Source organism: Somniosus microcephalus, chromosome 1 (assembly GCF_052327205.1).
Source record: "Somniosus microcephalus isolate GS21.2 chromosome 1, FLI_Smic_1.0, whole genome shotgun sequence".
Lineage (NCBI taxonomy): Eukaryota > Metazoa > Chordata > Chondrichthyes > Squaliformes > Somniosidae > Somniosus > Somniosus microcephalus.
In genome coordinates this window covers 122704480-122731947 of record NC_140987.1, presented here as the reverse complement: position 1 = coordinate 122731947, position 27468 = coordinate 122704480, and the positions used below count along the sequence as shown (strand labels likewise).

The window sequence follows — 27468 nt, the reverse complement described above, 5'->3', positions numbered from 1 at the left end:
CATTTAGGCAACAGTGATCATAATATCATAAGGTTTAGGTTAGCAATGGAAAAGGACAGGGAGCAATCTAGAGTAAAAATGTTTAACTGGGGGAAGGCCAATTTCAGTGGGATGAGAACGGATCTCGTCCGGGTAAACTGGAATCAAAGATTGACAGGCAAAACTGTAATGGAACAATGGGCTGCCTTTAAAGAGGAAATAGTTCAGGTACAGTTGAGGTACATTCCCACTAGGGGGAAAGGCAGGGCAACTAAAGTCGGGGCTCCTTGAATTTTTTGTGGCGCTAACACGGAGGGTAGATGAGGGTAGTGCGTTTGATGTAGTGTACATGGATTTTAGCAAGGCTTTTGATAAGATTCCACATGGCAGACTGGTGACGAAGTTAAAAGCCCATAGGGTCCAAGGCAAAGTGTCAAGTTGGATTCAAAACTGGCTCGGAGACAGGAAGCAGAGGGTAATGGTTGATGGGTGTTTTTGTGACTGGAAGGCTGTTTCCAGTGGGGTTCCGCAGGGCTCAGTACTAGGTCCCTTGCTTTTTGTGGTATATATCAATGATCTTGACTTGAATGTAGGGGGTATGATTAAGAAGTTTGCAGATGATACTAAAATCGGCTGTGTGGTTGATACTGAAGAAGGAAGCTGTAGACTGCAGGAAGATAGCAATAAATTGGTCAGGTGGGCAGAACAGTGGCAAATGGAATTCAATCCAGAGAAGTGAGAGAGAATGCATTTGGGGAGGGCTAACAAGGAAAGGGAATACACATTAAATTGTAGGACAATGAGTAGTGTAGAGGAACAAAGGGACCTTGGAGTGCATGTCCACAGACCCCTGAAGGTAGCAGGCCAAGTAGATATGGTGGTTAAGAAGGCATACGGAATGCTTGCTTTTATTAGCCGTGGCATAGAATACAAGAGCAGGGGGGTTATGCTTCAACTGTATAAAACACTAGTTAGGCCTCAGCTAGAGTACTGCGTGCAGTTCTGGTCACCATATTACAGGAAAGATGTGATTGCACTAGAGAGGGTACAGAGGAGATTTACAAGGATGTTGCTGGGAGTAGAGAACCTTAGCTATGAGGAAAGACTGGATAGGTTGGGGCTGTTTTCCTTGGAACAGAGTCGGTTGAGGGGAGACCTTATTGAGGTGTATATAATTATGGAGGGGCCTAGATAAAGTGAATACAGAGGAACTATTTCCCTTAGCAGAGGGGGCACAGATTTAAAGTAATTGGTGGAAGGTTTAGAGGGGATTTGAGGGGAAATTTCTTCACCCAGAGGGTTGTGGGGGTCTGGAACTCACTGCCTGAAAGGGTGGTAGAGGCAGGAACCCTAACCACATTAAAAAGTACTTGGATGTGTACTTGGGATGCTGTAACCTGCAGGGCTACAGACCAAGAGCTGGGAAGTGGAATTAGGCTGGATAGCTCTTTGTTGGCCGGCGCGGACACAATAAGCCAAAATAGCCTCCTTTCGTGCTGTATCTTTCTATGATTCTTTGATTCTTGGATGGCGAAAGAGAACGAGAATAGCATGAAGCAGAAAAAGAGTGCGTATGACAGATGTCAGGTTGCAAATACATCACAGAATCAGGCTATATCTATGGAAAGGTCAGTGGAGCAGTGAAAAAGAAAATAAGACGGGCATAGAGAGGTTATGAGAATAGAATGGCAGCCAACATAAAAAGTAATCCAAAAGTCTTCTATAGGCATGTAAACAGTAAAAGGGTAGTAAGAGGATGGGTGGGGCCGATTAGGGACCAAAAAGGAGGCAGAGGGTATGGCTGAGGTACTAAACGAGTACTTTGCATCTGTCTTCACCAAGGAAGAGGATGCTGCCATAGACATAGTAAGAGGAGGTAGTGGAGATACTTGATAGGATAAAAATTGATAAAGAGAAGGTATTAGAAAGGCTGGGTGTATTAAAGTAGATAAATCACCAGGAGCAGATGGGATGCATCCTCGGGTGCTAAGGAAATTGAGGGCGGAAATCACGGAGGTACTAGCCATAATATTCCAATTCTCCATAGAAACAGGGGTGGTGCCAGAGGACTGGAGAATTGCAGATGTTACACCCTTGTTCAAAAAAGGGTGCAAAGATAAACCCAGCAAGTACAAGCCAATCAGTTTAACCCCGGTAGTGGGGAAGCTTTTAGTAATGATAATCGGGACAAAATTAACAGTCACAACGAGTAGTTAAGATCTGGAATGCACTGCCTGAAAGGGTGGTGGAGGCAGATTCAAATCACAGCTTTCAAAAGGGAGTTGGATAAGTATCTGAAGGAAAGAAATTTGCACAGCTACGGGGAAAGGGCGGGGGAGTGGGACTAGCTGAAGTGCTCTTGCAGAGAGCCGGCACAGGTTCGACGGGCCGATTGGCCTTCTTCCATGCTGTAACCATTCTATGATTCTATGAGATCACCTTTTATTCTTCTAAATTCTAGGGAATGTAGGCCTAGTCTCCTCAATCTCTCCTCATCGGACAATCCCCCCATCCCAGGAATCAGTCTGGTGAACCTTCGTTGCACTCCCTCTATGGCAAGTATATCCTTCCTTAGGTAAGGAGACCAAGACTGTACACAGTACTCCAGGTGTGGTCTCATCAAGGCCCTATATAATTTCAGTAAGACTTCTTTACTCTTATACTCCAATCCTTTTGTAATAAAGGCCAACATACCATTTGCTTTTCCATTTCCTTGCTGTACCTGCATGTTAACTTTCTGTGATGTGTACAAGGATACCCAGATCCCTCTGAATACCAGCATTTCCCAATCTCTCACCATTTAAAAAATATTCTGCTTTTCTATTTTCCGACCAAAGTTGATAACTTCACATTTCTCCACATTATATTCCATCTGCCATATTCTTGCCCACTCACTTAACCTGTCTATGTCCCTTTGCAGCCTCTTTACATCCTCCTCACAACTTATTTTCCCACCTAGCTTTGTATCATTAGCAAACTTGGATATATTCTACTTGGTCCCCGCATCTAAGTCATTGATATAGATTCGAAATAGCTGAGGCCCAAGCACGGATTCCTGCGCTTCCCCACTAGTTACAGCCTGCCAACCAGAAAATACCCTTTATTCCTACTCTCTCTTTTCTGTCCGTTAACCAATCCTCAATCCATGCTAATATATCCCATGAGCACTAATAGGTTTGGCACTTTATCAAATGCTTTCTGAAAATCCAAATACACTACACATCCACTGGTCACTGGTTCCCCCTTATCTACCCTGCTAATTACAACCTCAAAAAACGCTAACAGATTTGTCAAACACAATTTCCCTTTCATAAATCTGTGTTAACTCTGCCCAATCATATTATGATTTTCTAAGTGTCCTTCTACCACGTCCCTAATAATAGATTCTAGCATTTTCCCTACCACTGATGTCAGGCTAACTGGTCTATAGTTCCCTGTTTTCTCTCTCCCTCCTTTCTTGAATAGCAGGGTTACATTTGCTACCTTCCAATCAGGGGGGTCCGTTCTGGAATCTAGGGAATTCTGGAAGATCAAAACCATTGTATCCACTATCCTCTTTTAAAACCCTAGGGTATAGCCATCAGGTCCAGGGGATTTGTCGGCTTTTAATCCCATTAATTTCTCCAGTACTATTTCTTTACTAATACTAATTTCTTTAAGTTCCGCATTCTCCCTTGGTTCCTCACTAATTCCGGAATTTTTTGTATCTTCTTCCGTGAAGTCAGATACAAAGTACTTGTTTAATGTCTCTGCAATTTCCTTATTCCCCAGTATAATTTCTCCTGTCTCTGCCTGTAGGAGACCCACATTTATTTACTTTTGCTAGACTCTTCCTTTTTACATATCCATAGAAGCTTTTACAATCTGTTTTATGTCTCTTGCTAATTTATTCTCATATTCTGTTTACCCTTTCTTTATCAATTTCTTGGTCCTCCTTTGCTGAATTCTAAATTCCTCCCAATCCTCAGGCTTACTACTCTTTTTGGCCACATTATAAGCCTTTTCATTTAATCTAATACTATCTTTTACTCATCTGATTCCTGGGATGGGGGATTGTCCAATGAGGTGAGATTGAGGAGACTACTTCTCATGGTTGGACCATTTTTCCTGTGGGGTTTTTATTCCTTAAGGGAATGTATATTCATTGAGAATTATGAATAATTTCTTTAAATGTTTGCCATGGCTTATCTACCATCTGTGTCAACTGTGGCTCAGTTGGTAGCACACTCGCCTCCGAGTCAGAAGGTTGTGGGTTCAAGTCCCACTCCAAGGACTTCAGCACATAAAGCTAGGCTGACACTCCAATGCAGTGGTGAGGGAGTGCTGCACTGTCGGAGGTGCCATCTTTCGGATGAGACATTAAACCGAAGCCCCATCTGGTGTCTCAGGTGGACGTAAAAGAATCCATGGCACTATCCTGAAGAAGAGCAGGGGAGTTCTCCCTGGTGTCCTGGCCAATATTTATCCCTCAACCAACATAACATCATTATCAGTTTGCTGTTTGTGGACCTTGCTGTGCGCAAATTGACTGCTGCGTTTCCCACATTACAAAAGTGACTCCACTTCAAAAGTACTTCATTGGCTGTAAAGCACTTTGAGGCTTCCGGTGGTCGTGATAAATGCAAGTCTTTCTTTTCTTTTTCTTATGTTTTAATCTAGTTTCCCTACTTTAGCCAACTCGTCTCTCATACCTATGTAATTTGCTTTGTTCAGATTTAAGACCCTAGTTTCGGACTTAACTAAATCACTCTCAAACTCAGTCTAAAATTCTATCATATTATGATCACTGCACCCCAGAAGCTCCTTTACTACAAGTTTATTAATTAATCCTGTCTCATTGCACAATACTAGATCTAAATTAGCCTGTTCCCTAACTGGTTCCTCGACATACTGATCTAGAAATCTATCTTGAATGCATCCCATGAACTCGTCTTCTACACTATTACTTCAAATTTGGTTTGCCCAGTCTATATGAAAATTAAAGTCGCCCATGATTACGGCATTACCCTTGTTTCATACACCTCTAATTTCCTGATTTATACTGTGCTTGACACTATAACTACTGTTAGGGGGCCTAGAAACTACTCCCACCAGTGTTTTCTGCCACTTATTGTTAGTTAGCTCCACCCAAATCGATTCTACATCTTGTTTTTCCGAGCTAAGATCCTTTCTCTCTACTGTCTTCATCCCATCCTTTCTTTATTATCAGGGCTAAACACCCCCCACCCCACCCTCCCCTTGCCTATTTCTTCGAAAAGTCAAATATCCTTATTTAGTTCCCAGCCTTGGTCACTCTGCAACCATGTCACCGTAATGGCTATTAAATCAAACCCATTTATTTCTATCTGTGCTATTCATTCATCAATTTTGTTGAGAATGCTTCGCACATTCAGATACAGTGTCTTTAGCTTTAACATTTTTCTTATTTTTTCTTGATGTCACCTTAGTCACTAATGCCCTATTACCTTTGTTAAGCACTCTGTCCCTTCCTGACCCACTCTGCTTATTTTTACCCAAATCATTACTCTGCTCTACAGCCTTGACATTTCTCCTACTACTTTTGAATTTTCTTATGTTCTTACCCTTTCCTGAATCCTCCCACCACACCACCCGCCCCCACTACCCCCCACATCACCCACCCGCCCCCACACCACACCACCCCACCGTCACCCCCCACCCCCCCACTACCCCCCGCCTGCCCCCACCCCCACCTGCCCCCCCCTGCATTTCCCCACCCCCACCTGCCCCCCCACCCCCACCTGCCCCCCCACCTGCCCCCCCACCCCACAGTTGTGACTGCATTCATAAATACATACAATAGACTTAAAAAGTTGCAATCAAAAATCTCATTTCTACATTTGAGTGACCAGCAATTTAATTCTGAATGAGATGTCAAAAGTCATGTGCTGTGCACCAATATTTGCTCACTAGTATGTATGAAATGTGTAGATATGCAACACATAGCTAGTTATTTATATTGCACTAAGTGGCGTTTAAAAGCATCTACTTTCTTTGCCATGAATAAATTTCAATTTTTAAATTTAAAAATCTTCAAAACTAAAAGCTATGTGAAGATGGTGCAATTAAGATAGATTTCAGATTTACCAACACAGAGCTGTAGGTCCATTTGAAAATCTGTGCTGGTAGTTTTTATACATTTCAAAAACTGTAAATTCAAAAAATTCATCCTTTTGGATAACTAGAACCAGTTCTACATTCATTGGGAAAAAAATTGGATATCTGACTGATATTCTCATAGCTCATAAAAAATGATTTTGTGGTTTGCTACTTTCGGTATAAGGCAACAACATCTGATGTCAGGAGTTGCACACAACTATTAGCACAATTTCTCCTTTTCAACTACAGCAACTTGTATTTATACAGTGTAGCTAATGTAGAAAATCATCCCAAGGTGCTTCATAGAGGCGTAATCGAAAAGAAAAAATAACGTCCATTGGAAATACACCCAACTGAAACCAAAGCATGACATATCTATAATTCAGAGTTCTGGCATCACAGAAAGCATCCTCACAGACCACTAATTCTAGCAAGTAGACTGAACACAGTGTATCTTCTTGGACACACTGATATACTCTTTGGTGTTAGAGAAACAATAGCCCAGATTTTGCGGTGGGTAATGACAGCGAACTATCAGCATGTAGCACAGCAAATGCAGAAATCCTGAAGATGTGGTCAGTCATTCATTGCTCAGACACAAGCTGCACTCCCCACCCCTACCCACCCCCCCCTAGCTGGCAATCAGTGTAATCAGCTAAACTGAAAAACACTTAAGCTTTTCTGTGCCAATATTGTTGTTAAACACCCCATTAAATGTTAAGCCTTCTTCGTCACTATCATTGAGACCATCCGTTAGCTGCCTCTGCCACTTCCCTCCCTTCCCCCAGCCCAAACTTCCTCTAAGGTTGCCTCCTGCCCTAGCCCTGAACTCACATCTTTCTCTAGTTTCTCTCCTATCTCCCCTCATGCTTTCTGCGAGCTCATCTTGTCTTGTCCTGCTCCCTCAACCCTATTCCCACTAAACTGCTGACCACCCAACTTCCCTTCCTAGCTCCCAGGTTAGCTGATACTGTTAACAGTTCTCTCTCCTCAAGTACTGTCGCCCTCTCCTTCAAATCTGCCGTCATCACCCCTCTCCTCAAAACACCAACCCTTGATCCCTCAGTCCTTGCAAACTATCGCCCCCTCTCCAACCTCCCTTTCCTCTCCAAAGTCCTTGAACATGCTGTTGCCTCCCAAATCAGAGCCCATCTTTCCCGGAACTCCATGTTTGAATTCCTTCAATCAGGTTTCCACCCCTGTCACAGTACCAAAATGGCTCTCATCAAAGTCACAACTGACATCCTGTGACAAAGGTAAACCATCCCTCCTCGTCCTTCTCGACCTGCCTGCAGCCTTTGACGCAGTTGACCACACCATCCTCCTCCAACGCCTCTCACCCGTCGTCCAGCTCGGTGGGACTGCACTCGCCTGGTTCAATCTAATTGTAGCCAGAGAATCATCTGCAATGGCTTCTCTTCCCGCTCCTACATCGTTACCTCTGGTGTCCCTCAAGGATCTATAATTTGCCCCCCTCCTATTCCTCATCTACATGCTGCCCCTTGGCAACATCATCTGAAAACAGTGTGTCAGTTTCCACATGTACACTGACGACACCCAGCTCTATCTCACCACCACCGTCTCTAAATTGTCAGACTGCTTGTCCGACATCCAGTACTGGATGAGCAGAAATTTCCTCCAACTAAATATTGGGAAGACCAAAGCCATTGTCTTTGATCCCCACCACAAACACCGTTCCCTAGCCACCGACTCCATCCCTCTCCCTGGCAACTGGCTGAGGCTGAACCAGACTGTTGGCAACCTTGGTGTCATATTTGAGCCGGAGATGAGCTTCCGACCACATAGGCACGCCATCACTAAGACCGCCTATTTCCACCTCCAGAACATCACCCGACTCCACCCCTGCCTCAGCTCATCTGTTGCTGAAACCCTCATCCATGCCTTTGTTACCTCTAGACTTGATTATTCCAACGCACTCCTGGCTGGCCTCCCACGTTCTACCCTCCATAAACTTGAGGTCATCCAAAACTCTGCTGCCCGTGTCCTAACTCGCATCAAGTTCCAGTCACCCATCACCCCTGTGCTCGCTGATCTACATTGGCTCCCGGTTAAGCAATGCCTCAATTTTAAAATTCTCATCCTTGTTTTCAAATCGCTCCATGGCCTCACCCCTTCCTATCTCTGTAATCTCCTCCAGCCCAGCAACCCTCAGAGATATCTGCGCTCTTCCAATTCTGACCTCTTGAGCATTCCCAATTATAATCGCTCAACCACTGGTGGTCGTGCCTTCAGCTGCCAAACACCTAAGCTCTGGAATTCCCTCCCTAAACCTCTCCACCTCTCTACCGCTCTTTCCTCCTTTAAGACGCTCCTTAAAACCTACCTCTTTGACCAAGCTTTTGGTCACCTGCCCTAGTATCAAATTTTGTTTTATAACACTCTGAAGTGCCTGTGAGGTTTTACAATGTTAAAGACATGATATAAATACAAGTTGTTGTTGGAATAGGTGTAACTGGGGTTTGAACAGCATACTGACTACTAAACAACCGTTTTGGTCCTGGAGAACTAATTTTATATTTGTGGAATGTGAAATTTCTCCATTATGATAAAAATTACACGATTTAAAAAAAAAGTTTGTTCATGATATTTCAGCTTCTACCTTAACTCCATGTGTTTGTCCCAATCTTTATTTCGCTGTCTAACATGTTTAAAAAGTGCAGATAATCAAGTTTGCTGTCTGTGAGAATTCTTCAATGTGATTAGCTACTTAGACAGGTTGATGACATCACTGCTGCTCTATGCTGGGAATCCCTTATTGACAGTGCTACAATCAATTTCATGTTGAGGAAGCTAAAGTTCTCACCACAAAGATTGCGAGATCTCTGTGGGCAGCTTTTGTAGATTTGCCACTGACCGTAAATTACGGGCCTATAGTTTAGGTATTCCTCAGTGGCAAGATCACCACCCAAGTGTGGTGGATGGGACTTCCGCCTGTCTGACCATTCCAGCACTAGTCCTACGGCATTCAAAGGCTTGAGCTCCAGGTATTAGAAACATCCATCATCGGGAGCTTACCTCTTCGGAGGTGGTGTAAGAAATAGCCGTTAGATTCAAAGATGGGTTTTAATTCTTAGAACAGAGACTGACAACATGCAGCCGGGAACGGATAGCAGAAATGCCAGCAAGGTCGAATATCAAGTATCAAAAGACAAATAGAAGTGATAAGGGAATCGTAAAATGCAAAACAACACAGGGTGGGGGATAATAGACAAAAATGGAGCCGAAAAGTCATAAAATGTCCTTAAAGAAACATAGCAAAACATTCCTCAGAAAGATAAGAGGGAGGCCTTGTCAGTCATGCAGAAAGGGACGGCGAGGGCTGCCGTCCCGCTTCACAATTGGACAATAGGATGGGGATCAAATGATTGACACCAGGTGATTACCAGCCCACTGAAATAACTATAAATATAGAGGACCGAGAGAGGAAATCAGACAGTCAGGGGCGAAGGCTTCCCCAAGGTGGCGACGGCCTAACACCTTGGTCAAGTTTAGCCTCTGAGGTGGCTGATGGCCTAAGACCTCCAACAACTTGAGGGATGACCCAACGGAAGTGACCACTGCAGCAGACTGCAGGAATCCACCCAATCCGAGACCACCGTACTGCCTCCCCATTCGTCCGGACAGGGCATTCCGATTCGGGAATCATAGATCGCTCTCTACTGTCACGGGTTGTATGTCTATTATACTCAGCTTAAACCATATGCAATATCTGATTATGCTTTAAAATTGTTGCTCTTCAATAAAAGCCTTGCAACTCCTAAAACCCTTTGGGTAATGTGTGTGTGGCCTGTGATCCTAATTTTACAGTGGGAAATAATGTGTTGCTGCATGATTCAATGGCCTGCAGTTTCTTAAAACGGCAGGCATTATCATAAGACGTTTTGCTGCAAATCAGGAGCTGGATTGTTTGTACAATGTCAGACAGCTCTGCTGCAGGACATACAGCTATCCGTTTCACAGATGTTGATATAAAAGCAATCCTGCAGGAGATCAGGGCAAGACAATAACTCCGGTATTCAATGCACATTGACTCAATGCTGCAAGACGTTTAAAATAACCTTACCACATCAAGCTAGGCAAGATAAGCCAGATACAAACCAGAATGCAGTGTACCAGACATGCCTGCCACTTACAACCAACTACCCCTCACTGATTTAAGTGCGTGAAGAACTTGACCAACAATACCCACAAGTTGCCGAGGTGCCCTTTACACCCTAGCCTTCAGCTGCAAGTGTTCCTTTACTTACATGTAATCACTCTTGCCAAAAGCCTGACAGGGAATGTTATTGGACCCATTATGGTCTGCACTAGGGTTCCCAACCTCTAAAATGGGCAATTGGTCTCCCAAGCGCTGCTGCTGGCGACTCAGGAGAAGCAGTCCTTGTATACACAGTTCGCGCTTGTGTAGTACCCTAGCTGTCGTGGCTTGCAACCAAACCGCATGGTCCGAGTCCTGCTGGTATCCCCACTTTTCAAAACTCACCGGTTCATTGCCAATTGTGAGGATTACGGCATCGAGGCCAAGGAAAATTGCCTTAGAGTCCGGAGAAAGTAATTGGTGGAGGGAAGGAAACTGTGTGTGTGGGGGGGGGGGGGGCGGGGGAAGAGAAGAGGGAAGAGAGAGAGAGAAACAAACTGGGGGTGGGATGGAGGGAGAAACACAAACTGGGAAGGGAGAGAGAGAGAGAGAGAGAGAGAGAGAGAGAGAGAGAAAAAAAACTAGGGAGGGAGAGAGCGCGAAACACAAACTGGGGAGGGAGAGAGCGCGAAACACAAACTGGGGAGGGAGAGAGCGCGAGAAACACAAACTGGGGAGGGAGGGAGGGAGAAACACAAACTGGGGAGGGAGAAACACAAACTGGGGAGGGAGGGAGGGAGAAACACAAACTGGGGAGGGAGGGAGGGAGAAACACAAACTGGGGAGGGAGGGAGGGAGAAACACAAACTGGGGAGGGAGGGAGGGAGAAACACAAACTGGGGAGGGAGGGAGGGAGAAACACAAACTGGGGAGGGAGGGAGAAACACAAACTGGGGAGGGAGGGAGGGAGAAACACAAACTGGGGAGGGAGGGAGGGAGAAACACAAACTGGGGAGGGAGGGAGGGAGAAACACAAACTGGGGAGGGAGGGAGGGAGAAACACAAACTGGGGAGGGAGGGAGGGAGAAACACAAACTGGGGAGGGAGGGAGAAACACAAACTGGGGAGGGAGAGAGCGCGAGAAACACAAACTGGGGAGGGAGGGAGGGAGAAACACAAACTGGGGAGGGAGGGAGGGAGAAACACAAACTGGGGAGGGAGGGAGGGAGAAACACAAACTGGGGAGGGAGGGAGGGAGAAACACAAACTGGGGAGGGAGGGAGGGAGGGAGAAACACAAACTGGGGAGGGAGGGAGGGAGAAACACAAACTGGGGAGGGAGGGAGAAACACAAACTGGGGAGGGAGGGAGGGAGAAACACAAACTGGGGAGGGAGGGAGGGAGAAACACAAACTGGGGAGGGAGGGAGGGAGAAACACAAACTGGGGAGGGAGGGAGGGAGAAACACAAACTGGGGAGGGAGGGAGGGAGAAACACAAACTGGGGAGGGAGAGAGCGCGAGAAACACAAACTGGGGAGGGAGGGAGGGAGAAACACAAACTGGGGAGGGAGGGAGGGAGAAACACAAACTGGGGAGGGAGGGAGGGAGAAACACAAACTGGGGAGGGAGGGAGGGAGAAACACAAACTGGGGAGGGAGGGAGGGAGAAACACAAACTGGGGAGGGAGGGAGAAACACAAACTGGGGAGGGAGGGAGGGAGAAACACAAACTGGGGAGGGAGGGAGGGAGAAACACAAACTGGGGAGGGAGGGAGGGAGAAACACAAACTGGGGAGGGAGGGAGGGAGAAACACAAACTGGGGAGGGAGGGAGGGAGAAACACAAACTGGGGAGGGAGGGAGGGAGAAACACAAACTGGGGAGGGAGGGAGGGAGAAACACAAACTGGGGAGGGAGGGAGGGAGAAACACAAACTGGGGAGGGAGGGAGGGAGAAACACAAACTGGGGAGGGAGGGAGGGAGAAACACAAACTGGGGAGGGAGGGAGGGAGAAACACAAACTGGGGAGGGAGGGAGGGAGAAACACAAACTGGGGAGGGAGGGAGGGAGAAACACAAACTGGGGAGGGAGGGAGGGAGAAACACAAACTGGGGAGGGAGGGAGAAACACAAACTGGGGAGGGAGGGAGAAACACAAACTGGGGAGGGAGGGAGAAACACAAACTGGGGAGGGAGGGAGAAACACAAACTGGGGAGGGAGGGAGAAACACAAACTGGGGAGGGAGGGAGAAACACAAACTGGGGAGGGAGGGAGAAACACAAACTGGGGAGGGAGGGAGAAACACAAACTGGGGAGAGAGGGAGAAACACAAACTGGGGAGGGAGGGAGAAACACAAACTGGGGAGGGAGGGAGAAACACAAACTGGGGAGGGAGGGAGAAACACAAACTGGGGAGGGAGGGAGAAACACAAACTGGGGAGGGAGAGAGAAACACAAACTGGGGAGGGAGGGAGAAACACAAACTGGGGAGGGAGGGAGAAACACAAACTGGGGAGGGAGGGAGAGAGAAACACAAACTGGGGAGGGAGGGAGAGAGAAACACAAACTGGGGAGGGAGAGAGAAACACAAACTGGGGAGGGAGAGAGAAACACAAACTGGGGAGGGAGGGAGAGAGAAACACAAACAGAGAGGGAAAGTTCATGTCGGCCGGTGATGTACGCTGTTGTGTAATGTGATTTGTTCCGGGAGTCAGGCAGCTTTCGAGCTTCTTCCAGAGGACTGAGCCTCACCTCCCTTCACCGGTGGGATGTGGGAGTCAGTGAATTGAATTAGATTCGGTTTTGGGTTTATTTATTATTTTTATAACTTTCGGTGTATTATAAAAAGTCATAACATCGTGCAAAAACTTTAGATAGCAGTTACTTATATCGATGATGTTTTTGTTTAACCAGTGGTATTTACTTGGTGTTTCTCAATGCAGACGATACTATAGAAACATCATAGAAGTCGTTTTTTAGTTAAACATTACTTATCCTTAAATCTTTCTATTCTTTTGTGTTCTTTAATTTATAAATGATGTTATTCATCTCACTATAAAACAAAAAGTCAAATAATTTATTCGGGTCTTGGTGATACTCAGACACTCAACCAAGGTAAATGCAATAATATTTGCAAACTGTGGGCAAATGTGATGTGATCAAATGTTATGTGATTAAGTATCACATGAGCAGTGTCATGTGATTGGATGCCATGTGATAAAATGTCACATGATCAAATCTCCAGGAATAAATCAAACTAGAGTTGGCATCCCTAGACACCTGCATCTTAATGCATATCAAGCGTGACAAAATAATTTAGGTCTTTCATCTTTCTTTTTCGAGGGCAAGACAGCACATAACAAGAAGACCACCTTGCTGACAGGTGGTGGACTCCCAAACCTCAGCCTTCTCGCCCTCCAATGAGGAGCTCTTGAATAGGATGCAATAGAGAGAGAGAGAGAGAGTTGGAGAGGGATAAAGTAGGAGGGCAGACACTAGCTACAGGTTTGTAATGACATTCTGTTCCTCTTGCTTCTGACGAAATCAAGTAAGTAAAAAAAAAAACGATCAGAAAGAGGAGGAATTCAGAGGAGTAAGCTTGTCAAAAAAGTGGAGTCACGATTGGAGATTTAGAAGCATTAACAGCAATGGAAATGCACAATACAGTAGCTTTAACAGAGACTTGGCTTAGATTTGGACACGATTGGAAACTTAATGTAACATTTTCGAGAGAGGTGAAGAGGGGAATAAAAGAGGTGGGTGGCAGTACCAATAAAGAATCCAACACAGCACTAGAACCAGTGGGGTTACATTAAGACAGAATCCATATGGATAGAGTTAATAAATAAAAAGAGAAATGGTACAATTTGCAGTGTGCTAAACAGTGGAGATGATAGAGAGGGAGATTTGCAGATAGTTCAGATAGATGTGGAACAACAGGGCATTAATATGGGATGATTGAAACAATCCCGAGACAGAGTGGGATAAAGGTAATATACGTAGGGAATGTTTTTTAGAATTCAGTCAACACTTCCTCCTAGATCAATGTTCTTCTAGTCCAACTAGGAAAAAGCATTGCTTCATTTAGTTTTGAGAAATGAAATGGGAGAAATAACTGATGAGAGAAAGAGAACAACCGGGAAAGCGACCACAACATAGTAAAAACAAAAAAGGATAATGAAGAGTTAAGCAGAAAGTGCATCCAGCTGCAGCTACTGACAGACCGCATTGCGGCGCTGGGGCTGCGATTGGATGCATACTGGAGCGTTCACGATGCTCGGGATGTCGTGAATAGCACGTTTACAGAGTTGGACACACCGCAGGTAGAGGTTGGACAGGCAGAAAGGGAAGGGGTGGCCAACAGGCAGTGTACTAGGCGCAGGCAGGTAGTGCAGGGGTCCCCTGTGGACATCCCCCTCTCAAACAGATACACCACTTTGAGTACTGTTGGGGGGGATGGCTTATCAGAGGAAAGCAGCAGCAGCCAACTTCCTGGCACCAGGCGTGGCTCTGCTGCACAGGACGGGAGGAAAAAGAGGGGTAGAGTTATAGTAATAGGGGATTCTATAGTAAGGGAATAGATAGGCATTTCTGCGGCCGCAAATGAGACTCCAGGATGGTGTGTTGCCTCCCTGGTGCAAGGATCAAGGATGTCTCAGAGCGGCTGCAGAGCATCTTGGAAGGGGACGGTGAACAGCCAGTTGTCGTGGTGCATATAGGCACCAACGATATAGGTAAAAACTGGGATGAGGTCCTAAAAGCTGAATATAGGGAGTTAGGAGGTAAATTAAAAAATAGGACCTCAAAAGGTAGTAATCTCAGGATTGCTACCAATGCCACGTGCTAGTCAGAGTAGAAATAGAAGGATATTTCAGATGAATACGTGGCTAGAGGAATGGTGCAACGGGGAGGGATTCAAGTTCCTGAGACATTGGAACCGGTTCTGGGGGAAGTGGGACCAGTTCAAACCAGACGGTTTGCACCTGGGCAGGGCTGGAACCGATGTCCTAGGGGGAGTGTTTGCTAGTGCTCTGGGGGAGGATTTAAACTAAAATGGCAGGGGGTTGGGAACCTGAGCAGGGAGACAGAGGAAAGGGAAATAAGGATAAAAGCAAAAGGTAGGAAGGAGAAAAACAAAAGTGGCAGTCAGAGAAATCAACAGTTTAAATCAAACATGGCCACAGTAAATAATAATTCTAATAATTAAAAAAAACAAGGCTGAAGGCTTTGTGTCTTAATGCGAGGAGCATTCGTAATAAGGTGGATGAATTGGCTGCGCAAATAGAGGTAAACGAATATGATTTGGTTGGGATTACTGAAATGTGGCTCAAAGATGGCCAAGGCTGGGAACTCAACATCCAGGGGTATTCGATATTCAGGAAAGATAGGCAAAAAGGAAAGGGAGGAGGGGTAGCATTACTGGTTAAAGAAGGGATTAACACAATTGTAAGGAAGGATATTAACTCTGGTGATGTGGAATCTGCATGGGTAGAATTGAGAAATACCAAGGGGCAGAAAACGTTAGTGGGAGTGGTATATTGACCTCCAAACAGTAAGGCGGAGGTTGGGGATGGCATTAAAAGGGAAATTAAAGAAGCGTGCAATAAGGGCACAGCAGTTATCATGGGTGACTTTAATCTACATATAGATTGGGCTAACCAAATTAGTAACAATACTGTGGAGGAGGAATTCCTGGAGTGTTTATGGGATGGTTTCCTGGACCAATATGTCGAGGAACCAACCAGAGATCAGGCCATCTTAGACTGGGCATTATGTAACGAGAAAGGATTAATTAGCAATCTTGTTGTACGAGGCCCCTTGGGTCGGAGCGATCATAATATGATCGAATTCTTCATTAAGATGGAGAATGAAGTAGTTGACTCAGAGACTAGGGTCCTAAATTTAAATAAAGGAAACTACGATGGTCTGAGGCGCGAGTTGGGTAGGATTGATTGGGGAATGTCACTCAAAGGGTTGACGGTGGATAGGCAATGGCAAACATTAAAAGACCGCATGGATGAAATACAGAATTTGTTCATCCCAGTTTGGCATAAAAATAAAACAAAAAAGGTGACTCAACCGTGGCTAACAAGGGAAATTAGGGATAGCATAAGATCCAAGGAGAGGACATATAAATTGGCCAGAAAAAGCAATAATCCTGAGGATTGGGAGCAGTTTAGGATTCAACAAAGGAGGACAAAGGGATTAATTAAGAGGGGGAAAATAGAATATGAGTGTAAGCTTTCAGGGAACATAAAAACTGACTGTAAAAGCTTTTATAGATATGTGAAGAGAAAAAGATTGGTGAAGTCAAGCATAGGTCCCTTGCAGTCAGAATCAGGGGAATTTATAATGGGGAACAAAGAAATGGCAGACCAAATAAATACATATTTTGGTTCTGTCTTCACAATGGAGGACACAAATAACCTCCCAGAGATGCTGGGGAACATAGGATCTGATGAAAGGGTGGAACTGAAAGAAATCAGTATTTGTAGGGAAATGGTGTTAGGGAAATTGATGGGACTGAAGGCCGATAAATCCCCAGAGCCTGATAATCTACATCCTAGGGTACTTAAGGAAGTGGCCCTAGAAATAGTAGATGCATTGCTGATCATCTTCCAACATTCAATGGAATCTGGAACAGTACCCATGGATTGGAGGGTAGCTAATGTTACCCCACTATTCAAAAAAGGTGGTAGAGAGAAAACGGGGAATTACAGACCGGTAAGCCTGACATCGGTAGTGGGGAAAATGCTAGAGTCCATTATAAAAGATATAATAGCAGAGCATTGGAAAACAGTGACAGGATCGGACAAAGTCAACATGGATTCACAAAAGGTAAATCGTGCTTGACTAATCTACTGGAATTTTTTGAGAATGTAACTGGTAAAATAGATAAGGGAGAACCAGTGGATGTGGTGTATCTGGACTTTCAGAAGGCCTTCGATAAGGTCCCGCATAGGAGATTAGCGTGTAAAGTTAAGGCACATGGGATTGGGGGCAAGATATTGACTTGGATAGAAAACTGGTTGGCAGACAGAAAGCAAAGAGTTGGAATAAACGGGTCTTTTTCCGAATGGCAGGCAGTGACTAGTGGGGTACCGCAGGGATCGGTCCTTGGACCCCAGCTATTCACAATATATATATATATATATAAATGATCTGGACGAGGGAACTAGATGTAATATCTCCAAATTTGCAGACGACACAAAGCTGGGTGGGCGTGTGTGCTGTGAGGAGGATGTCGAGAAACTCCAGGATGATTTGGACATGTTGGGTGATTCACAGAATCACAGAAACCCCACAGTGCAGACAGAGGCCATTTCGGCCCATCGAGCCTGCACCGACACATATCCCACCCGATCCCCGTAACCCCTACACCAACACATATCCCACCCTATCCCCACGTATTTAATCCCCCGAACACTAAGGGTCAATTTATCATAGCCAATCAACCTAACCCGCACATCTTTGGACTGTGGGAGGAAACCGGAGCACCCGGAGGAAACCCACGCAAACACGGGGAGAATGTGCAAACTCCACACAGATAGTCGCCCGAGGCCGGATTTGAACCCGGGTCCCTGGCGCTGTGAGGCAACAGTGCTAACCACTATGCCACCGTGATTGGGCAGAAACATGGCAGATGCAATATAATGTGGATAAATGTGAGGTTATCCACTTTGGTGGCAAAAACAGGAAGGCAGATTATTATCTAAATGGCAATAGATTGGGAGAAGGGGAAGTGCAACGAGACCTGGGTGTCCTTGTGCACCAGTCGCTGAAGGTAAGCATGCAGGTGCAGCAGGCGGTTAAGAAGGCAAATGGTATGTTGGCCTTCGTAGCGAGAGGGTTTGAGTACAGGAACAAGGATGTCTTGCTGCAGTTGTACAGGGCCTTGGTGAGACCACATCTTGAGTATTGTGTGCAGTTTTGGTCACCTTATCTGAGGAAGGATGTTCTTGCCGTGGAAGGAGTTCAACGAAGAGTCACCAGGCTGATACCTGGGATGGCAGGAATGACGTCTGAAGAGAGATTGGGTCGATTGGACTTGTAGTCGCTGGAGTTTAGAAGAATGAGAGGTGATCTCATTGAAACTTATAAAATTCTGACAGGACTGGACAGACTAGATGCAGGAAGGATGTTCCCGATGGTCGGGGAGTCCAGAACCAGGGGACACAGTCTAAGGATAAAGGGTAGGCCATTTAAGACAGAAATGAGGAGGAATTTCTTCACCCAGAGTGGTGAACCTGTGGAACTCTCTACCACAGAAGGCGGCGGAGGCCAGTTCATTAAATATATTCAAGAAGGAGTTGGATATATTTCTTAAGGCTAAAGGGATCAAGGGGTATGGGGAGAAAGCAGGGACCGGGTACTGAATTTGGATGATCAGCCGTGATCGCATTGAATGGCGGAGCAGGCTCGAGGGGCCAAATGGCCTACTCCTTCTCCTATCTTCTATGTTTCGATGTTAAAGACAAGGGTTCTGAACTGGGGAAAAAGAGATAGAGTCCAAATTAACTGGGCAGAAAGGTTAGCAAACAATGATAATGCACCCACAATAGTGTTAGACAGGGCATCCCAGGATATTGACCAAACGACGATGAACAAATGGTGATACATGTCCAAGTTAAGATGGTGTATAATACAGAGGGGAACCTGGAGGTGAAGGGTGTTTCCACATTACCGTTTTTGTTATTCTCAATGGTAGAGGTCACAGAGGAAGTAGGTGCTGTTGAAATAATGTTGGCGAGTTGCTGTCGTGCATCCTGTAGAATGTATATACTGCAGCCACACTGCACCAATGATGGAGAGGATCAATATTGAATCCAGTGGTAGTGGCATCAATCAAATGAACAGCTCTATCCTGGGTGGTGTTGAGCTTATTGAATGTTGTGGCTGCACCCATCCTGATAAGTGGTGAGTATTCTATCACACTCCTGACTTGAGCCTTGTAGATGGTGGAGGGATTTTGAGGGGTTAGGTGAGCCACTCATCAGAGTATCCAGTCTCTGTCCTGCTCTTGTAGCCACGTTGTTGATTTGGCTGATCCAGTTCAGCTTCTGTTGAATGGTGACACCAAATATTGATGATGGTGATGCCATTGAAGGTTATGGGGAGATGGCTGGGCTGTCTCTTGTTTAAGATGGTCATAACCTGGCATTTATGTGCCTGAATGTTACCTGGCACTTAGCAGTTCAAGCCTGGATGTTATCGAAGTCCTGCTGTAAATTGGCATGGGTTGCTTCATTATTGGAAAAGTTGTGAATGGCATTGAATACTGCAGAATCATCAGAGAACAGGCCCACTCCTGACCTTGTAATGGAGAGAAGGCGATTGATGAAGCAGATGAAGATGTGGGCCGAGGATGATGACAGGCCTCTGACAACCACAAACATCTTCCTTTGCATCAGTTATGATTCTAGCCACTGGAGGGTTTTCCCTTTGACCCCCAGTCAAATGTGGCCTTGATATTGAAGGCAGCTATTCTCGCCTCTCCTCTGGTATTGAGCTCTTCCTTCCATGCCTGGATCAAGGCTGTGATGAGGTCAGGAGATCCGCGATTCTGGTGGAACGCAAACCGAGTGTCGGTGAGTACGTATTGCTTGATGGCACTATTGATTAATCCTTCAATCACTTTACTGATGATTGGGAAGAGGCTGATAGGATAGTAATTGCCCAAGTTAGATTTATCCTGTTTTTTTGTTGATTAGACATACCTGGCATATCATATGGGGAATTTTAGCAACATGGATGGAAAATTGGTTGACAGACAAGCGAGTGAGATTAAATGGGTGCTGCTCGGATTGGAGCAAGGTTGGAAGTGATGCATCGCGGGGGTCAGTGCTAGGTCCTCCTTTGTTCTTGGTATACTGTACATAGATGACTTGGAGTTCGGCACAGGAAACACTATCAAAATTTGCTGTTGATGCTGAAGTAGGGGCTTTGGTAAACAGTGTGGAGGACTGTAGAAGACTACAGGAGGAGAGACACATGTTAGCAGAATGGACAGACAGGTGGTAGATGCAATTTACTGTGAATAAGTGTGAGGTAACATTTTTTGATAAAAACAAGGAATGGGATTATACACTCAATGAAAAGATGCTAAAGGAGGTGGATAAACAGAGAGAGCTAGAAGTTCAAGGACATAATTCCTTTAAAATGAGTGTACAGGTAGTTAAAGTCACAAAAAAGGCCAGCAGCATTTTGCACTTTATAAACGGGGCACAGCAAAACGTGTAAAGAATTGTACATTTGTATCAATATTGCTCAGGGCAGAGTTAAAGTACTGTATGCAGTTTTGGGTGCCACATTATAGAAAGCACATTAAAGGTATAGAGAACAAGCAGTATGATATCAAGGATGGGAAACTATAGTTATGAAGAGAGGGATTCCAGGACAAGGGGGCATAATAATATTAGAGCTAGGCTGTTCAGGGGTGATGTCAGAAATTACTTCTTCCCACAATGGGTAATGGAAATCTGGAACTCTCTCCCCGAAAAGCTGTTGCAGCTAGGTCAACTGAAAATGATAGATTTTTGTTAGGCAAGGATATTAAGGGTTACACAACCAAGGCGGGTCGACGGAGTTAAGATACAGATCATGATCTAAGTGAATGGAGGAACAGGCTCGAGGAGCTGAATGGCCTACTGCTCTTCCTATGTTAGGACTGTTTACACTAGAGTAGCGAAGGCTAAAATGAGATTTAATAAGAGGTTTTTTAAAATTATGAAGTTTTGATTGAAGAGGGAAAGACTATTTCCTTTGGTTTGGGAGACAATGACGAGGAGGTCATCAATTTTAAACTTTGACTAAGAGAGTGGGGTTAGGAAAAATGTATTTACACTGAATGCAGTCGGAGCATGGAATGCTTTGTCACAGGGAGTGGTTGAGGAGGGACCATTCCATCTTTTAAGGGAAAATTATATATATATTTGAAGCAGAGGAAAATACAGTGGTATAGGAAGAACCCGGAGTAGTGGGATTAGTTTTGAATTGCTCTTGGAAAGAGCTGGTATGGACACGATGGGCCGAATGCACTCCTTCTGTGATGTAAAACTTATATGGTACTTGCTTGTCTCTGCTGTCTTCATAGATCTATTGCTCACTCTTTGTCTTCCCTTCTCTCTCTCTTTTTTTTTGCTTCCCTATTTGCTCTCTTTCACTTCTCTCCATGACTTACTCTTTTCTTTCATGTGGAAGGTGGTGGTGACATGGCGTGGTATCAACAGATGCATTGGGGTTGACACTCAGTAGCTCCCCTCCCAACCCTTTCACCAATTGTATTGATTTGTATGTGGGTTCAATGATGACACATTCATGAAAGAGCTTGTCTTTTTATCTAAAGTATGTTCAACTCAGTTAACAGCATTACAGGAGACACCATCTTAAAGATCCATCTAAAACCGAAACTAAAACTAAACTCTGCCTCTCTCACATGCCCTCTGCTGGTAAGGCATAAATAATCAAACAGGCAAATATGCTGGTAAGGCATCATAATCAAACAGGCAAATACCATCACTATTTGCTGATATCATTACACCAATCACTTATACTTCCCCCAACACCCTTACTCCCATCATTACACCTACCACTATTCCTTGAACTACTTGGTCAACGCCTACATCCTCCCTTCCCTTTTGCTTCATGGTCACTCACCTCATGCTTAATGCTCGAACGACTCCCTCCAAAATTGGGTGGCCAGAGGCCCCTCATTCTCTGTTTCCCTCCTCCCCTCCCTGAAAAATGCTTTGTTTGTTTCCAAAATTCAATTTACTAAAAATCAAATTGAACCGAGGAAAGCCTGCCTATTTGCATCTATCCTTCTGCCTATGTCTCACAGATGTTAGAAATTAGAAAATCTGCCCAAGTGTAAGAAATTAGCATTTACCTTTTCTAATACTCAACAAAACACAAGTGAGATAGAGTTGGCTTCAAAATTCAACTAGTGTTTTTTTGAGACTCATCTCTCCCTCATCCCTCTCACATCCTCTGACAATCCCTTACTCCAATCTCTCTTCTGCTCAACATAATACACTTTCTAAAGTTTATAGAACACAAAACAAAGGCCATAACAAGTTTTTAGTCCGTATACTATAATTTGTTTTCCTTCCTCTCTCTCACACACACACACACGCACACACACGCACCCTCTCTAAAAATACTAAATATAAAATTCAATAAAGCTTTGTGAAACATATATTGTTTTAAACTAAGCAGAAAGTGCTGAAAGCTATAGAAAACTAGTCCATCAGAACAGCTGGCTGAATGGTACTGATGCATCCTGGGAAATGAGTTTCACTGCAGAGGCACAAACTGCACAATCCACATTCAGCTCACAGCAACACAGCGCTGGGCAAAAATATCTGGTCCAAGCCCATGCTTGAGAGATGTTTAGGCTTTCAAGTAAAAACTTTAATGAAGGCATTGAAAGACACAAATGATAAATCAAATCATGTTATTGTGAAATACGTATTTTTTTATCTTGTTTAAATCCTATTTTGAACAACAGAAATTTGTTACTGAGGAAAAACTGGTGGAAGGAAACATTTCAAAAAGCATTTTGAGTGATATGTGGGGCAAAGTCACCCAGTGGCCAGAGTGTGCAATTACAGGTGGCAAATGTGCACAGTCGATTTACTTCATAAATGCCGACATAGGAATTTATAATGGTAAGAATTCACACAAAAGTGTGATAAGTGTGTGTTAACAGGATGCAACGTTTTGTAGACAAGAAATACGTGTAGATATGACAAATAAATGGTCCATTACATAATTCTTAATTTATTTCAAAAAGAAATAATTGTCTGCTTGCCTCGTCAATCTGAGTGCAGACATGCTCTGGGAAAACCACAGGAAAAAGGCAGCAAATAACTAGAATAAAGGAGTTTGTAACTCACAAATAAATTTTAAAAAAGTACTAGAAAACCTTTAAACCCATCCCAGGCCATAGCAGAGCCTCAGCTAGGTAATGCAACAAGAAAATCTGAACACCAAACTTACAGCTCTCGTGTGAAGGATAACATGGACTGATTGGGCCAAAAAGTCTGTTTCTTTGTTGTAATTCTATGTAATCTATTTATGTTACAATTTATTGTCCTGTAATAACTGTTATCATTGACCAAAGGAACACAGATGAGCAAAAATTAACAAGAGATTTGGTCCTCATATAGCAAGTTAATAATTATGAAAATGCAAGGAAGGTTAAACACCGATAGAGTTGTAGTATACTTGCAGTACTACATATGGAGTAGTACAACTTAAAATTTGATCCATTTGAGGAGGAACCTGTAACTCATTGAAAACTTCATCAGGTTGGCCCGCTCATGGAAATATTTTACATACTATAGAGTACAGTGACTAAGATGTCACTCGCTTTCTTCCACACATGTCCTAACCTACAGCACAGACACTGTGGTGGGTATTTATTGTGTGTATATCAGTGTGTGGTAAACCACTTTTATCGTTACACTATAGTTATCACTGTTGTATTGTTATCACCGTTATCACTGTTGTATCACGATACGAGGTCGCCTCTTGTCGCGCTGTTATACCTGGGCTGACCACCTCCGACTCCGCCCATGGCTCCACCTACCTGCCCAGGTATAAAGGTAGTCGACTGGCTGGTATTCCTCCTTGTTGGACCCGATCACCCACGAGGGTGGGCTCTGTTATTTAGTCAATAAAAACCTTTAGTTACGTTCCTAACTCGTCGCTTTTTATTGGACGAATTGATAGGTATATCAATTTTATTGACTAAATTTTAAAGATGTCTACTACTGGCCAGCCAGAAGCCCTCCCAGAAGCACAGCCACACCAGCCGGCTTGGCTGCAAGCCCTCAAACCACCGTACCTGGATCTAAACCCACAGGCAGCAAACGCAGCCCTCAACTTCAAACACTGGCTGGACTGCTTCGAATCCTACCTGGAAGAATCCGGCGCCCCGCAGAGATCCAAACTAAGACTTCTGAACGCCCAAGCGAGCCCGAGAGTATACGCACTCATACAGGACACGACTACGTACGAGGCCGCTATCAACCTACTGAAACAGCAGTACCGCAGCCCGGTAAATTACATGTACACCAGGCACCTCCTAAGATCCCGCCCGCAACAGCCAGGAGAGTCTGTAGCTGAATTTTTACGGGCGCTAAGAGCACTCGGCAGGAACTGTGACTTTAAAGCGGTGACGGCTGTTGAAAATACGGAAGATAATATCCGCGATGCCTTTGTGAAAGGCCTACGGTCCGACTACTCACGGCAAAGACTGCTTGAAGCTAAAGACCTCGACCTGGACAAAGCTGAAGCCCTCGCTCTCTCCCTGGAGGTGGCCCATCAGGACCAGGAGGCGTTTTCCAGGTACTGCTCGCGACCCTGGGACTCGGGCCCGACCCCTACCGCAATACCCTTCGCAGCGCCGCCCCCGGGACCTACCTCAGCGTCGGCGTCCCGGACCCGACCGGGCCCGCCACCCCCGGTACCGGCTCCGACATCGGGCACCCGCGATCGGGCCGCCGGCTGCTTCTTTTGCGGCCAGGAGAAGCACCCGAGGTCGCGCTGCCCAGCCAGGAACTCTACCTGCACAACCTGCAGGAAGAAAGGCCATTTCTCTAAGGCCTGCAGGAGCGGATCTTCAGAGGCCAGCAGTGCCTCATGCGAACTGTGGGGGCGGCCATCTTCTTTCACGGCAACTGAGGCCAGTATCCCCACACGTGAGTCATGGGGGCGGCCATCTTTGATCAAGGCAACCGACCCCAATAGTGCCTCATGTGAGTTATGGGGGCAGCCATCTTCTCCGCCATTTTGTCCTACCTCGTGGGAGACGCCATTTTACCCACCACGCCCGACTGCCACCGGGCCCCCGGACCCGACGACCGCCTCGCCCGCAGACGACAACGACTCGCTTACCTACACGCTAGCCTCCGTCACTCTGGATCAAGCCCGCCCACACCACCTGTCCAAGTCGATGATGGACATCAAAGTAAACGGCCACGCCACGACCTGCCTGTTCGACAGCGGAAGCACGGAGAGCTTCATCCACCCAGACACGGTGAGCCACTACTCCCTCCCTGTCCTGCCAACGCGCAACCGAATCTCGATGGCATCGAGGTCCCACGCCACGGACATTAGCGGCTACTGTGCTGTGACCTTGTCGGTTAAGGGTACAGAGTATAAAAACTTTAAACTCCTCGTCCTCCCCCAGCTCTGCGCTGCCGTCCTACTAGGGCTGGACTTCCAATCCCACCTCCAAAGTGTAACCCTAGCATACGGTGGACCCCTCCCCCCACTCACAGTCGACAACCAGCGAAGGTTAAACCGCCCACCGCGTAACACCTGCAGCCTATCCACCCTCAAGGTGCCGCCACCTTCCCTGTTCGCTAACCTCACCCCCGACTGCAAACCCGTCGCTACCAAGAGCAGGCGGTACAGCGCTGGGGACAGAGCTTTCATTAGCTCTGAGGTGCAGCGTCTCCTGAAGGAGGGCATCATCGAGGGGAGCAACAGCCCCTGGCGTGCCCAGGTCGTGGTCGTTAAGACCGGCGATAAAAATCGCCTGGTCATCGACTACAGCCAGACCATAAACAGATACACCCAGCTGGACGTATACCCCCTTCCCCGCATATCTGACATGGTCAATCAGATTGCACAATACCGCGTATTCTCGACCATCGACCTTAAGTCGGCCTACCACCAACTCCCTATCCACCCCGAGGACCGCCAGTACACCGCCTTCGAGGCGAATGGGCGCCTATACCACTTCCTTAGGGTCCCCTTCGGTGTCACCAACGGGGTCTCGGTCTTCCAAAGGGAGATGGACCGGATGGTTGACCAGAACAGACTGCAGGCCACATTCCCCTACCTAGATAACGTCACCATCTGCGGCCGCGACCGGCAGGACCACGACGTGAATCTGGAGAAATTCCTCCGTACAGCCCAACGGCTGAACCTCACCTACAATAAGGAGAAATGTGTGTTTAACACCTCGCGCCTTGCCATCCTTGGCTGTGTAGTAGAGAACGGACTCATCGGCCCCGACCCCGAAAGAATGCGCCCCCTCATGGAGCTACCCCTCCCCCACTGCCCTAAGGCACTTAAGAGAACCCTGGGGCTCTTCGCCTACTATGCCCAATGGGTGCCCAATTATGCGGACAAAGCCAGACCCCTCATGAAGTCCACATCCTTCCCCCTTACGGAGGAAGCGTGCGCAGCCTTCTCCCTCATTAAGGGAGACATTGCCAAGGCCACTATGCACGCAGTGGATGAGTCCATCCCCTTCCAAGTCGAGAGCGATGCATCCGACTTCGCCCTAGCCGCCACCCTTAACCAGGAGGGGAGACCGGTGGCCTTCTTCTCAAGGACCCTACAGGGCCCTGAGATCCGACACTCGTCGGTCGAGAAGGAGGCCCAGGCGATTGTGGAGGCGGTACGACGCTGGAGGCACTACCTGGCAGGCAAACGATTTACCCTCCTTACCGACCAACGTTCGGTCGCTTTTATGTTTAATAACAAGCTGAGGGGCAAAATCAAGAATGACAAGATCTTGAGGTGGAGAATCGAGCCCTCCACCTACGATTATGATATCTTGTACCGGCCAGGTAAGCTGAACGAACCCCCCGATGCTCTGTCACGAATTACATGCGCCAGCGCGCAAAGTGATAGACTTCAGACCCTCCACAACGACCTCTGCCACCCCGGGGTCACCAGACTTTACCACTTCATTAAGGCCCGCAACCTGCCCTACTCCATCGAGGAGGTCAGGACCATAACCAGGAACTGCCAGACCTGTGCCGAGTGCAAACCGCACTTCTTTAGGCCGGACAGAGCAAGCCTGATCAAGGCCACCCGCCCCTTCGAGCGCCTGAGCATCGACTTTAAGGGGCCCCTCCCGTCCTCTGACCGTAATGTGTACTTCCTCAACATTGTTGATGAGTACTCCCGTTTCCCCTTTGCCTTCCCCTGCCCAGACATGACCAGTACCACGGTCATTAAATGCCTGAACGACCTCTTCGCCTTGTTCGGGTTCCCAAACTATATACATAGTGACCGGGGCTCCTCTTTCATGAGCGAGGAACTCCGTCAGTTCCTACTAGCGAGAGGTATTGCAGCAAGTAGGACCACCAGCTACAACCCCCAAGGGAACGGCCAGGTGGAAAGAGAGAACGCGACGGTATGGAAGGCCGTCCTCTTAGCCTTAAAGTCTAAGGGCCTCCCAACCTCCCGCTGGCAGGAAGTCCTCCCGACAGCGCTGCACTCCATCCGGTCACTACTTTGCACTGCCGTT

The 27468-nt window shown here is 46.2% G+C and overlaps 1 protein-coding gene across 6 annotated transcripts in view; it reads right to left on the bottom strand.

Moving 5' to 3' along the window:
• agtpbp1 (ATP/GTP binding carboxypeptidase 1) overlaps window positions 1–27468 on the bottom strand; it is a 410793-nt gene that overhangs the window by 313620 nt on the left and 69705 nt on the right. The window lies entirely within an intron of this gene.